Here is an 11,954-nt window from a genome sequence, read left to right as displayed (position 1 = left end):
GTTAGTGTTTGCGAATGCCATATAGTAAAACACAAAAATGGGCAATTTGATAATCGCAACCACTAAACTTAGTATATCTGGCCTTTAGTGTATACCTTCAAAGCCTAGTCAGGGGTAGTAAGAGCTATATAGACACAATCACAGTGTACACACACAGACACTTGTAGGCAACTTAAATGTGTGCCTATCGAAGGTTACATATGCAGTCACGTATAGGTGACTCTTCACCTACAGCATTACAGCAATATCAGTGATGAATCTTTAATGCGGGTGCATCACAATGTACAAATGCAGTCACGTTTATGTGACTTCCAATTCTCCCCATTTTGGCAAATTCAGAAAATTAGAGGTATTTGGTGACACGGAACTCATGTGCCTTTTCACCCATACACTGATGAAGGGGTCAGCAATAGTCATCATCATTTTTCCTTCAGAGCTCTTGTCATGGCTGCTGTCGCTCAGCCTCCACTGTTAGTGCGCATTACTCAGGCCTGAACGTTGCCATCACTAAGAAAAAGCTTTGACGAGAGGAGTCACTGTCATTGCAATGTCGGGTAATGGCCAGCACAGTTATTTACAGAAGGTAATGCGAGAAAATTGCACCATTTATTAAGCCAATTCACTGCTCCAGATTTCTGTAATCCATTTATGTCCTGCTAAATTAGGAGAGACCAGCAGAGCGGTGGACATTTCACAGCAGCCTGGCAGATGACAGCAAGACCCACCTGAAGTAGAAATATAAAGATCAAATAGTGCAGTGCAGTAGGTTTGGTTCTCTTCACAATTATACACTATGTGCTAGCAACAACAAAAAACTAATGTTCCAGACAGGTGCAGGTATCCGATGGAGTTGTGTGGTAAATCCATTTCTTTTAAAAGGAACACAATTTTAAAAATGTCAGAAATAATATCAGTTTGCCAAGGGGACCAACAGACCTTTAACTAGCCCTTACTATGCATTGGTGAAAAGAGATGTGGCCCATTTATGTCCATTCTTGCGATCAGAATCATTGTTCTGGCTCTTGTTCATCGTTGTGATGACCACACAAGGTCACATTCATTCATTTACCTATTCTCTTTGTTAAGTGGTGTGATGACTAAACAAGGATCCATTCATTCATTGATCCATTAAAATTGTTATTAGTTGATGATAAATGAACTGCAATATAAAATCCACTACGTCAATAAAAGAGTACAGCATCATTAAAGCATCATTAAAGCATAGTCATCCTTGTCCCTTGCAGATAGGTGCCAAAATAAAGTAAGTCGCGCATAGCTTCAAATTCATTCCTCATAAGTACTCAGAGTTTGAATATTTTCCAAGCACAAATGCTGCCTCCCTGGTTTACTCAGACAGAGTTAATCAGCTATCCTGCCCTGATGTGCTTAAGTCCAAGTCCACTTATAGTGTCCCAGGGAGAAAAAAATGGTTGGTTAAAATCTTAAGTAGAGTACTGATCCCCTGAGCTGAGTGTGCCCTCCCCCCTTTAAACAAACTGTAGCAGACTCTTGGTACAATCTTACACTCAACGAGCTCCCCCTCTTCACCATTATCCTTAACTCGTTTTAACATGATTGAAAAACATAACGGAATTAACAATTAAAAAAAAATGAGTAACATAAAAATCACCAGGTAAATGTGCAAACGATGGGATGGTGGCAACGAAATAGGAAAAAAAAGAGCTTAACAACAAAATGAGGATGAAATGGTAAATGAGGAAAAAGCTGCGAAGAGATGGTAGACGAGCAGTAAGCAGTAAATACCACATAGGGCCTCATGTCATTCCCCATCTTCTAGGTACGTGAGGGGGAAAGTATAATGTGAAACAATGGGCCGTATTTATACTCTGGTTGCGCCGAATTTGCGTCGTTTTTTTCGACGCAAATTCGACGCTAAACTAACGCCAACTAACGCCATATTTATACTATGGCGTTAGACGCTTCGGGCGCCAAAGTGCCCGGAGTGTGCGTCATTTTTTAGCGTGAACCCCTTCCTTGCGTTAATGATATGCAAGGGAGGCGTTCCCGTCTTAAAAAATGACTCCCAGGCCTTTACGTGGTATTTATACTCCCGGGCAAAAATGACGCCCGGGAGTGGGCGTGGCCAAAAACGGCGCATTTGCGCCGCTTTTTAACGCCTGGGTCAGGCATGGCGTTAAGGGACAAGTGGGCTCAAAATTAGCCCAGAGTGCCCTCCCCTGCCCCCAGGGACCCCCCCTGCCACCCTTGCCCACCCCAGGAGGACACCCAAGGACGGAGGGACCCATCCCATGGACATTAAGGTAAGTTCAGGTAAGTATTTTTATTTTATTTTTGTGGCATAGGGGGGCCTGATTTGTGCCCCCCTACATGCCACTATGCCCAATGACCATGCCCAGGGGACAGAAGTCCCCTGGGCATGGCCATTGGGCAAGGGGGCATGACTCCTATCTTTACAATGATAGGAGTCATGTTGATGGGGGATGGGCGTCGTTAAAAAATGGCGCAAGTCGGGTTAAGACGATTTTTTCGACGCAACCTGACTTGCCCCATTTTAAGACGCCCATACGCCATTTTCCCCCTACGCCGGCGCTGTCTGGTGTACGTGGTTTTTTTCCACGCACACCAGGCAGCGCCGGTCTGGTAGCGCCGGCTAACGCCATTCAATAAATACGGCGCCCGCATGGCGCTTCAGAATGGCGTTAGACGGCGCTAAATTTTTTGACGCTAAACTGCGTTAGCGCAGTTTTGCGTCAAAAAGTATAAATATGGCCCAATGTTCTTGATCAATCAGTACATCGCTGCGTTGCACCATTTTGCTGATTTGGATATTTTGGTAATTGGTTGTCATGTAACAAACAAGTGAACGATTTGCAAAGCCTTCAAAAGGCATCTCTTGAGATAGGTGCGTCTGGAAAATGGCGCAGTTTAGTGAAACCTGCTGCACGTACTCGTGAAAATGCAGCAGGAAAAATAATTCGATCGAACTATCAAAATGCGACCAAATAAATGAGTTAATGTTGTCTGGTGGCGTCATCAAATGTGCCTTGCCAGTAACTGGATGAGGTGGAACACTTTGCGCTATTAGTTCTTCAGACAGCGCGTATTTGAAAATAAATACATAAATAGCTTCCTCTGTGATCATTTTCCTGGTGTGAATAATGTTTGCATACTTTCAGTCGTTCAGCTGTGCAAGGTGTCTTTGTTTTTAGGGTGTTGCACAACAGAGAGACTATCCGCCCTTCCCACACACACAACCTGTCCTCGGGGTGTGCATTTATTCATGTTTGGGTCCAGGGTGCCGTTTCTTTGATCCTGAACGACTGTGGTGTGGAAAATGATGAATGCCAGTGCCGCGAGTGGCGAGGTGGAGGAGAGGGCGGAGGAGGGGTTGGCCCTCCCAACCAAGCCACGGTTACTTTTATATTATACCCGTCCCAGCATCTGTGCCTCCTGCTGAACTCTTCCTAGAGGGCATGAGTGGATGGCTGGCAGCCCAGTAGCCCCAAAAATGTTTCTTATTGCACATTAATTTTAAACACCCTACTTTTTAATGTAAGCCGTTGCATTGCCCTAATCTGACTAAAATATTGCTTTAAATACTAAACGAGTCGTACAAGGTTTTAATAATATTTATCATCTATTGTCTTTCCCTCACGGATGACGAAAATCCCTGACTTACTCTCTAGTACGTACACAACCTCTTTTCTTTTCTCTCGAATATTGGTAGAAACATCATACACACAGTGCAACAGCTTTCTAATGACACCATCTACTTTTCTGAACCTGGCGAGAGGGGCTCTTCCTATAAAGTAATAACGGTAAATTAGTACCTTGATGGGATTTGTAGGGTGCCACTAATAAATCATAAACGGACTTCGGTATGCGAGTGGTACAAAAGGATGATGTTAATTATGTGTATTGCACACAGTCTAAATGGGATCACATAAATATGTATTTTTGTATCTTGTGCAATACTTCGATCAAACAATGCACCGAATGACGGCGATTTTGGAATATCTGAAACATATGTAGCCATATCATATATATAATTTTTTTCTTATGTTAATATAAAATATTTGAATTACAAAAGGAGTAGTTGCAAAGTAAAGTTGGAATGAAGCGTGAAGTTGATGTAGTGTACTGGCGTGCACTGCACCCTACTCTCAGATGGTTCCCATATCCACTTTGCAAGAAACTCTCACTATTAAACAACCAAAAACCTCTATCTAGAAATTCCCTTTATAACTTAATGTTGTGTCCACTTCCTAAGACAGGTTGTCCTCAGCCTTAACAATTACAATCGACAGCAAATAGGAGAGCCACTGAATAATTGTTACATAATTGACATATTATTCAATCTTCTCCATGTAGCACCACGAAATGTCTGACACACTTATCCATTTGGAATAATATCCATTATTTGTAATTCCTCCTTCAGTACGTGCAGTTTCTGCCAACGTGTTTCACTGTCAATCAAGAGAGAATCTTCAGGGATTAAAGCAACAACAAAAATATACACCACCTTTAAAATACCTTAAAAAACATTGTGTTGATAAGCAGCAAACACTATGCATTTCAAGGTATAGAATCACAAATTCATCCACACCTCTATTACATACTTAAAATATGTTCTCACCCAGGTTCCATAAAATGATGAAACCACAACAGGCCATCAAATGTAAATCTCATATTGTCTTGGATGATGCAAAAACAGCTGAAGACATTCAAGTCATCTTGTGGCAAAAAATTACAATTTACGAAGAAAATCAGCAATCATACAATATAATTCTATAATTGTAAACAGCACAAGAGAGAAGGGACATAAACTTAAACCCAACATTTCATCCCCAAAAATAAAACACCATTAAGCAGCCCAATTCATCAATAAAGCACATACACCAAGTAATGGCATGTAAACATGATAGATGATATATCCTACATATCTCATACAACTCATCTTCATCTCATAACATAAAATTGTATTACAAGAGCAACAATGTCCTGACTCCCAGACAAAGAAGGGTTACTTCAGTGTGTTATTTGTTGCTTACTTGGCCAAAATTTAAACAGTTTCATGGCCTATTTTCTGTGTTCTCATCATGTCCAATGTATAACTTTGACTTGACAACACCGAGAGCCCAATACATATTATAGGATGCATGTGTATCTGTAAAATTAATAATTCTAAACTCCACATTTTATAAAAATTCCCAGTGCTTATAACAAAGCTAGCAGCACTTGATAATGGATTCCATTATGCACGTATTAACATTGTATATCACCAACGAACCCCAAATATCTTAGATATTCACTTGATATGTATACACTTCCATAGTATCCACCATTTTTGTAAACGTCAACCATAGATTATGCTTAATATGTTTGAGAAAAGCCTATTCTCAGATAAAGTCACTCCATCACTTTGGTGATATGCATTTTTGAAGTCAAGAAATTCACATGCATGAATTGTTTAATAGATTGTCACCATCTGTAAATGTACTCAATAACACCCATGTGCGAATATGTGATAAATGTCCACCTCATAAGCACAGTAATTAGAGGCTTTGCACCTAACATTCCACCGATAATAGTGCTGGCCTCTTTGCGTTAGAAAAGAAGAAGGAAGTGAAACGTTGAATGCAACTCGTGCAATCTGCATTAAAATGGGGCACTGGTACCATTCCATACTTTAGTGGACACAAATGCCCTCCCCCAAGCAGTTCCTGCACAATAAGGCCATAACAGTGGCAATGTGCAAACTATGGGACATCACAAATACAGAGTCATAGACTCACGATTAGTTGCACTCACTATTCACAGTGGGCTGTGGCAGGGGACTCATCACCTGGATATCTAGAGCACTGGTATATATCTAGTCGCGCCCCCCTAAATAAACTAAAGAGCAGGTGGGAAAGGGATATTAGTAGACTAAATCAAGCTAAGGGATGGGATAAAGTATTAAAATACCCCAAAAAAGTTTCCAGGAACACAGGGCTGCAGTACATTCAATATGACTAGTTGCATGGGGCCTATATGACCCCACACATATTATCAGTGCTCCGTATCCAGGTGGAGTGGCGAAGTGCTATACTTGCCAAGTTTGTTGAGCTGAATTACTCCACATTATGTGGGACTGTCCTGTAATAGAGCAGTTATAGCGGGATTGGGGCACACTTTGAGTGTGAAACAGGAAAGGGGCACTACAGGGCAGTAGAGGCCTGTATACTGGGCCTAGCCTCCTCCCCCAAGGAGGGAAAGAGGAAGATGAAATTGGAGTAACTGTTACTGGTGTTGCCCAAGATAGCCTTCACCAAGCATGGGAAGGCTAGAGTGGGACCCCATCAAGTAGTGGAGCATGCTGCTGTTACATTAGCAAACAGAGGGAGTGCAGCATTGCAAAGAGAGGAAACTGGAGGTCTGAGAAAATGCTTGGGAACAGGCTATCACATGGTAGTAACCATGTGACACTTATGACCATAGATTGAGCTCCTCTACACGAACTTAGCCCATGCAGCACAAGCAGCTTTATCACCTGGGAACCCCCAAATATCCATCCGTACCCATGAAATGTGTAAGGTTTTTTACCCCCTTCACCTCCCCATATATAGACAGTGCATCCTCACTGGCACCACATTATTATCACAAGCTGTCTATGTTACAGTTTAGCTCATATCTAGCTCAGTTTTGTAGGGATTTTGACATCCCCAGGAGTTATGTTTAAATTAGTGTTATCAAACTACCTTGCAGTGGGACCTTTGGCTCACCTTTGGCACAACTGCAGCATGATAAGCAGGGGATACAAGCAAGCGGAACACACTGGAACTTATTCATGCAGCACAACTTATCACATGGATCAAATTGGTTGCTACATATGTATAGTTGCCACAAAATGATGAGGTGAACATTTGACGAACACACTGAAAATGCATCACATCTTTATATTTGAAATGTCGATAAAACATTTAAAAAAATGAAATTTATATTTTCTTAATCTTAGAACCGAAGATATTCAAGATACCCCTCTCCAAGCCCTCTCCCCACAAAGAGTAAACATTGCTTACTTTGTGATTAATGGAGAAACCGCTGCAGAGCCTGAAGACTTGTTTTTTGCTGCAGGAAGTCCATTGGTAGTTCTTATGACCAAACTCTGCATGACATAAAGTTAATAAGGAATCATCTTTGTGAATGGACTAGTCTCCCACATTTGTTCAGTAGCTCATGAGCAAAGAATCACCATATTGCAAATCGCCTTCTGCCACACCGAGCTTTGAGGCACATTTGGGAATTGGGAGTGTACTGGCAGAAGAGGGAAGGGGGGAATAGGAAAGTTAAGGAGGTAGAACTCAGGGATGGCTGTGAGAGGAATCAGGGCATGACAGAGAGTTAAATTATACTACCATTTTGAAGAGATATTAGCACAGATCAGGAAAGCCCCTGAGGGACTGCCTCATCGCCCCTTCTTTCCAAAATGTTTTCAGTCAGATCTCTTAGGTAGCCAATGCACCCACAGCTGAAGATGTACTTACAGGATGGTAGAGGTGGGGCATTCTTATTTCCCAGTGTACTCCAGCTTGTGAAAATAGAGAGGTATCCTCGAGGATGAACCCTCCAAAAGCTGCTGAAGGCTTTGCAACAGCATCTGACTAGCCTAGTTTGACATGGAAGGTCTCACTCTAGCTTACCTGCACAGAAACAATCCCAAGAGACTTTTTCTTCTTTCTATGTGTGCTGCATTTTGCAGCAAACATAAGAAAAGAAAAAAACGAGGAGAAATAAACATTCTTCTCCTCATTACACCTCTCCTGGAGAGACGTATCTTTTTAGCACATTCCCAGGTTTCCAAGTTCTTGTAAATCTGGGAAAGCTTCAAAATCCATGAATGTTGCATGTGAATACCCATGCAACACCCATGGAAATGCCTCCTTGGTGAAGAGGAATGTAACGCAGCGATTTGCATTGTGTTGGATTACTCAACATTAATTAAGCCACACAGAGCCACGCAAGGTGGCCTTGTGTGACTTCATGAATCTCTCTTAAGGTGTGCATCGCTCTTGCAACACGGTACGTGGTGCAAGAACGATGCAAACCAGGCCATAAATATGGCCCTTAGTCTGTGGAATGACTGCACCCACCCCTCTCCAATCACATATTACATATAGGAATATCTTAATCCAGACACTCCCCTCCATCCCACTTTGCCATCTCTCACACACAAGCATACTGTCATCATATAAAGACCTCACTCCTGTCCTTGCCCTCTGTCTCACATTGTATACTCATACACAGACGCACACCCCTCACATAGAGACCTCTTACACCTAAGTCTCCCCTCCCTATCAAACTGTAACCACATCATATAAATACCTTTTACTCCTGAACCTCCTCTCATCACATATTGTATGCTTTTACATACATGCATACACCATCATATTGTGACATCTTATTCCTGTTGAGTAGTTTCACTAATACTGAGGCCCCAACCCTAATTGGATGAGATCAGTTTGTAAGGTAGGAGGCAACCCACTTTTTATAAGATAAAAAAATGCACCACTGTCTTATCATGGACTATAAAACACATTCCTATTACTATATTATGTTTTATTGGTAATATTTTAAATTGTTACATTTCTTAAGCCAGTATATTTAACATGCTCACTACAGCAAAGTGAATGGATGATTTGGCCGAGGTCTAGTCATAGAATGTCAAATTCTAAATACCATGCTACAAAAATATCCTAACCAGAAGATTGAGTACCACAATATTGTGATATAAGTATGGATGTGCTCCACATAGCTCCACAAATGTGTACTTTGAGTATATATCTTCAAAGTATGGAGAAGTCCAGTAAATAACAGTAAATCAATACTTTCTTATTACTTACCTTCTCAATATTTTAGTAGCCGATATTCTGGCTATGATATTTTTTTTGCTAATTTTTGTAGCACAATATTTGTGTGCTCAATATTGTCACATGTGACCCTTGTAGAAGAGAAAGAAGTTATCCAATCAACGGTGAAGAGGCACTGGGATGATGACCAATATCTCACCCCCTCTTCCTTGGTAGGGACTCTTCTGTGAGTGCAGCTGAGACTGGCAGGTGATGAAGTGTTTGGTAGCATTTGTTTAAGCATGATTAGCTTCTCGTTGTAGTGTGCTGGAAGCTCTCCATATGCCAACTAAGAGCAGGACATGAAAACTATGGCCATGATTATCAGTGCCCTGGATGTTGGTGTGCTATTGATCAAACTCGAAAGAATCTGATGCCCTGAGGATCAGAATTTATCAATTGTAATCGATAACGACCATCACAGGTTTTCCTCTAAAACTAGGGAAGAACATGACGATTTGGATGCTTTATGCACCAAAATCTACACATCCAAATATATATCGGGTCTTTTTCACCTATTACACTTCAGTAATTTTGACCTGCCAAAAACAAGGGTTTACCCAGGAGTCTTAATATAAAGATTCACTCATTATTGTTACAAATTAAAGGGCAGATTTAAGAAAAGTGGCGCTGCATCTAGTGCGCCCCTTAGTGCCTGCCTACCGCTGCTATGTGTGTGCCGTATTTAAAATACGGCGCACCATGGCGCCGGGTAGGGGGCAATAGTTTAATTTTTGTTTACACTATTGATGTACTCTGCAGGAGTAGAGCCAAAATCCTGATGCTACCCCTGCAGAGTATATAGGGACCCATTATAAATAATGGTAAATCCCCTTTTAACCTCTTAGATTGCCTTGAGCCATTTTTTTGGCCGCACTACCGGGGGAATGCTCCCCCTTCCATACATTATTGTGGCACAAGGGTTTACAAAGTGCTGCAATGCATGCATCGGGCCACTTTTAAATATGACGCTGAGAAAATGGCACTTTAACACCACGTTAGCATCAAAAATATGACGCCATGGCAGCGCTAAGGTGGTGCTAGGGGCTCTTAAATCTGCCCCTAAGTTTACCTCAAAGAAATAGCTCAATAAAAATTTCAGTAATGAGTAGAAAGAGCATAAACAAGCTTTTCAGAAGCATATAGCACCTATTTGCATCCACAAAACTGTTCTAGAAAAACAAGTCTTGATATGGTTACATAAAATCTTCCAATTAGCAAACCCTTTCTACAAAAAACAAACTATTCTGTTTGACTAAAGCACACACACAAGAATCAGTCACTCTATCATTTCTAGTTTTGGATCCTGATCATCAGCCTGTTCTGATTAGTTATTCCCACAATCAAGGGCCCACAGTGCAGGTCATAAAACTTAGTGCATTAAAATAATAAGCACTGCACAGCCAATGGGCCTGATGATAGCTGCCAGTCTTTTGGATTTTTCAATGCTTGTTTTTGTATCATGGGTTTTTCAAAACTATTGTGTGGCATTCTGCCCGGCCCTCATCAATCTAAAAAGCAAAAATATTTTTGATCTCAGAAAGTACACGTTGCCATAGTAGTCCCAGACACTCTGGAAAACTTCCTTATGTGTACTTGTGCGCCTTATGGAAGGGCAGAATTACATCACAGTGAAGTTAGCCAATGGCTAACATCGGCTGACCCATTGTTTCATGCTGTTGTGGGCAGAAAAAACATGTGAATGACACAATAACAGACCACTGCATGAAGGAGCTGGCTGAAAGCCTTTCTCAGTAAGTACATTATACCTCTAATCTTAGTACAATTAAATGGCCTGACACCAGACCTAAATATATAGCTATGGCAGAATATGATTTCTGCTCAAAGAATGAATGCATTTTTTTATTTCGCTGGTTTGTGCGTTACAAATCATGGGGCGTGTAACACTTCATTCAACTAAACATTCTAACATGAGCCCCCGACTACATCCAATAATAATCAAACCAGAATGCAGCAGATATAGAACACTTTGGAAAGTGAGGCGTTCAGATTGGTTGATTTCTAACGCAAGCTGAATAAAGGCCTCAATATTAGTCGTCTCTTAATTTAATGGGGCTGGTACCAGGAGTTACTGGCCCATCGGGAGAAAAACACATCAAGGTTGTTTCACGCAGAGTTCATCTGCCGCAAGCATGTACAATAAAAGTGAAAAACATGCAGATATCTGCACAGTAAGGCGGATTCCTCCATGTTATGCCGCAAGATGTCATTATATGCGTTATTCCTCCACCCTATATGAATTACTGGGACCCCTGGTAACGGAATTTAGAGGTAACACACTGCAGACATCACTTCCCATTTGAGCTGCTGATAAGCAAGTAACTGACAACAAAAGGGTAACGTGTACTCAGTGCTAAAATCCTATTGCACAAGCCTGCATATGGATATGTTGAACTAGTTATTGGTATGCCAGGTGAATGGCTGCTCTAGATGCAGGGGCACCAGCCTGCTTGACAAGCCCGGGCCCAAAAAGCCACCAGCCGCAATACATCCAGTCTGATTACACGCCAGTAGCACCATCCCATTTGACTTCTGCCTAATTCATCACAGACGAAGTGCAGTGATGCTCTCTGTGTGCTCCACTAATGAACTTCTGGACACCGTGCCAACCTGCTAATCGGATTTGTGAATTTAATTGTTTCTTGTGGAAAGACCGTTATCCTTCTTCTCACCTCCAGCGAGCCTGACATTACAGATAATTGTGGCCAGCTTTAAAGAGAAGCCAGCACGCACCTGCGAGTGGAGGTAATTGGAGAGAAGGATAACCACTTTGGAATATTGCCTAAGCTACAGCTAAATGGAAAAGAGAGTGAGGTAAATGGATGGGAAGAATGAATGCTTTGGACTACTTCCTCTTCTAAATCTAAGTAGAGAGGTAAATCAGATAAATGGAGTAAATAATGAGGACCTTAGAGTATTCACCTACCTACAGGTAAATGTGAACAGAATCAGATAAATGGAGGACAACTCTTTGGAATATTGCCTAAACTACAGCTAAATAAATAAGTGAGTCAGGTAAATTGATGTGAAGAATGAATTATTTGGACTACTTAGTCTTCCAAA

General features: G+C 41.4%; 1 long non-coding RNA gene across 1 annotated transcript in view; it reads right to left on the bottom strand.

The window, feature by feature from the left end:
• Window positions 1-493: 493 nt before the first annotated feature.
• The window catches only part of LOC138284222 (uncharacterized), a 129,887-nt gene continuing 118,426 nt past the window's right edge, over window positions 494-11,954 (bottom strand). Inside the window, exons 2-3 of the long non-coding RNA XR_011201361.1 lie at window positions 7,044-7,129; window positions 494-725 (exon numbers count right to left, since the gene is read on the bottom strand). This is a non-coding gene — a long non-coding RNA (uncharacterized lncRNA). The remainder of the gene's footprint in view (window positions 726-7,043; window positions 7,130-11,954) is intronic.

This window comes from Pleurodeles waltl, chromosome 3_1 (assembly GCF_031143425.1).
Source record: "Pleurodeles waltl isolate 20211129_DDA chromosome 3_1, aPleWal1.hap1.20221129, whole genome shotgun sequence".
Lineage (NCBI taxonomy): Eukaryota > Metazoa > Chordata > Amphibia > Caudata > Salamandridae > Pleurodeles > Pleurodeles waltl.
This window is presented reverse-complemented; position numbering and strand designations above follow the sequence as displayed.